Source organism: Phyllobates terribilis, unplaced genomic scaffold (assembly GCF_046119375.1).
Source record: "Phyllobates terribilis strain yellow unplaced genomic scaffold, ASM4611937v1 Scaffold_6500__1_contigs__length_44079, whole genome shotgun sequence".
In the NCBI taxonomy this organism is placed as follows: Eukaryota; Metazoa; Chordata; class Amphibia; order Anura; family Dendrobatidae; genus Phyllobates; species Phyllobates terribilis.
The window spans coordinates 3,830-7,658 of NW_027369243.1; positions in this window are offsets into that span (position 1 = coordinate 3,830).

The window sequence follows — 3,829 nt, forward strand, 5'->3', positions numbered from 1 at the left end:
ATGTGGAAAAAGTAGTTACTCAATAGAAGAAATACAAATCCCATATGGCCGTTGATGCTTTCTATCAGTGGATTAATCACACGGATATCTGAGGTGGACTTCTTCATGTCGTTAGATATAGTTTCGCTAAAACTTGGACGTTAAGTTTCAGAATACTATATATATGTGCATTAGGTAATGTTGGGCACACGATTTTATGAGAAGAAGAGCTAAGAGAAACTTTAGAGAGAAAGCTAGAGAGCTTAGAAACTTCACTTGCTAAGAGGAATAGAAAGAGTGAATCAGACAGAGTTGGGAGCTAAAGGAAAGCTACTTTGTGCTGAGTCCGTTGTGAAGTAAGCAAGTGTCCTAACCACCTTAGAGTTTGAGAGAGAGATTGCTTGTATTATGTTGAACGTAGATTGTATTGTGAAAGAGAGTGTTGGAAATAATACGTTACCAAAGTAGAAAACACGTGTTTTGATCAGCTATTGTTCTCTGTCACTAAGGTTCATTAAGCCTTAGTTGCGCTTAACAAGGATTCAATTGCGCTTTGAATACTTGGCTTGCGCTTAACCTTTGTTGAACTGTTAGTAATGAATTTACTAAAGTCCTTAAGTGCGGAATAGGTTAGACAGACAATAAAGCACGCTTTAAGATGTTAAAGCGCACCTATATTTGCACACACAAGAATTTCAAAAGGTGAGAACCCTAAGTCACTAGCTGACTCGGGATAAAACTCACCACTACACTTGTATTGATTTAAGAAGTGATTACAATCTCTCGCTTCAACACAAGAAGCTCACTCGTAAGCACTCTCTCTACAATACTCTCAGTTCAGCTCTTGAAGAACAAAGGCACTCTCAACACTCTCTGATTACAAACGAAATATCTCTTAAGCTCTCTCTAGCTTCCTATATTCTCAACGTTTGCAACCCCTGAAATGAATGAAATAGTACTCTATTTATACACAAGTCCTAAGCTAACCCTATAGCTTAACCGTGTAACAAACTGAGACTATATAAAATGCCACCTCATCAATCCGTGTGCCTTGATCACTTCACCAGAATTAATCAACGGCTTAGAGTGATTTGGTTTTGTTCTCCATGTGTTGATCCACGCCACATAAGCAATCCGTGTGCTTTAAGCTCTAACAAACTCTTGCTACGCTGGCGATCCCTGGAGTAGCGTCCCAAAGAGTGTGAAGTTCTTCTCGCACCTTCCTGTGCACGCAGCTTGCACTCTCCCGCTTTACCAGCCTTCGAAGCGTCTAGATTTGTTCTCCTGTGCTCTGGCACACCCTAAGCTTCAGTGGAACCTCGTGATCAACTTTCTTCAACTACATTCAAGTGCATCCCTATGCCCTCGAAGCTCGATCACTCTTACTTCTTGGTCTTGAATGGAATTATTAAACACCGTTTGCGAAACTTACTTTCTCCGCTTGGTGTTAAGCGCGACTGTGACCAGTCAAGCGCATCTCTAAGTGACTTAAGCGCATCCTTACAAATATGGAAATGACCTGGAAGGCTTAAAAACACTAAGAGATTAAACATATTAGTTTGTTATCATCAAAACAAAGAGAAATAGATTAAGCTTTAACAAGATGATTAAAGCTCAACTAACAATTTCCCCCTTTTTGATGATGACAAACTGTAAACAGGTAAGCTCATGAATACTTACTAGAGTGACCAAAATGAAATCAATAATATCAATTTAATCAAGTATTCAGATTCGGAATTGGATCAAAGTAACTTACCAAGGTACTTAACCATACCAGTTTTCAATTCCCCCTGAATTCAAGCACGATCTCATACTTCCCCCTTAATCAAAGAGAAATTTACCTGTGTGTTTCCCCCTTTTGACATCATCGAAAAATTCAAAGCAAAGTCATACGGTAAGAAAGATAGTAGAGTGCGCTTGCTAGCTAAGACGTCAACAAATCTTAAGAAAGAAAAGTGAGCAACTCAAGTAAAGACAAGTCAGGTTAGCAAAGCTCTCAGAGATATAAAAATCAAAAGCATACTATATTGTCATTGAAGTACAAACTGCACAAGAGAAGCTGGAATCCTAGCGAGCTAATTCAAAAATCACATAGACATAGCAGAGAGAAAAAAAGAGAATCAGTAAATGCGCTTAGAAGCGCAACCATCACATCCACTCATGGGCTACCACCCCGTTCTTCATGAAACTTCTCCTGGACAAGCTTGAGCAATGAAGACATAATTTCTACCATCTCGCCGAGACGCTTTTCTACCCTCTCCTGATGCGCTTCCATAGAAGCGACTATAGCAGATAAATCAGCGGAGCTGGAGGAGGCCCGAGCGCGAGGGCTCAACTCAGAGCGCGAGCTGGAGTAGGGTTTCTCCTCATTCTTGGGCAGAAGTAAGGCAACGATAGCGTCTGTGGAGAGAAACGTAGAGCAGGCATAGTCAGGGAGAGAAGGTTCATACAATCCATCCGCTCGAAGCATTTTGCAGATCAAGTGAGGAAAGGGCAGAGGTCCTGAAGTGGCAGCGCGACACAACACCAAATGGCTCATCATGAGCTGAGCTGTGTTGACTACCTGGTTTGAGATTACGGCAGCCATAATGCAGCAGTCAGCTATTGTCACCTTATCACGATCATAGTCTCTCGGCGTGATGTTGGTGATGATGAAGTGGTGAAGGAGGCGCTTGGGAGGGTCGAAGAAGATCAACTGAGAGCGTACCTTTGGGCACATTCGGGCCAAATACTATCTTCTTCAGCGCAGACGCTCCAGCCGGCCAATTCTTCTTCTACAATCTCCCAAAGCCGCTTGATTGCTCCGTTAGCCCTATAGCCTTTGCCAGATCCTTTACTCGAAAACATTCCTTTGAATTACCTCTCCAGGTGAAAGTTACTGAGCTATACTCTGGGTTTGGTGGGGGATACTCCAACGCAGCATAAAATTGGTAGACCATGGCATTGTTACAACGCGCTGGCTCAGTTTCCAGCGTATCCCAGCCCTGAAAGCTTAGCCACGTGGCGAAGCGGGCAACATGGGACGAATCTTGGAGGCCAGTGAGGAGGTCTTGAGTGACGATTTCTGGAAACAGAAGAGAGCGCTTCTGTACACCCTGAGGAACGGAGGGAAAGTCAGACAAGTTGATTACCTTTGTGCGCTTAGACCGTGTAGAAGCCCCAACTGGTTTAGGAGCAGGTGGAGGAGATTCATGTTCCGAGCCTTCTGAAGACTCGTGCTCAGAGACGGGAGGAGGAGGAGCTACAGCCTTGCGCTTTTTACCTTTCCGTCGAAGCGTATCACTCAGCCGATCTGGTTTCTGAGACTGAAACGGCAGAGGAGATTGTGCGCTTGATCTGGGCAGAAGCTGGAATTCTTCTTCCGCGTCTGAGTCAGAGGGAATGGCAGCTAAAAGCTGGAATTGTTCATCCTGGGGAGACTGAAGCGCATGCCCTGGAGGCCTGATCTTTGAACCTGGGCGAGAAGGTGTATCAATAGAGAGAAGCCCTTTACCTTTAGCCGGGGTAGTGTGAGAAGTCTCAGCCTGGATTCGTCCAAGCTCTTGTACTGGATCGTAGCCAGCGAACTCAAGATCTTGGGCAAACAAGTCCAAGTCAACGGGAGGATTATTGGCGAATTTAGGCTTAGGAGGGGAGGGGTCATCAGCACCAGTAAGGTCAATAGGAGGAGATGGGCTTTTTGGAGATTTACGAGCAGGGGTGGTTGTAGGAAGTGGTGGTGTAGGAGAGGCTGCTTTAGTAGGAGAGGTTACCTCATGAGAGACCGGTTTGGATGGAGGCTGTATGGAGGATGATGCTTGGACTATGGATTGAAACTTGGCACGGGTTTCAGGGTCAAGTTCGGAGAGAG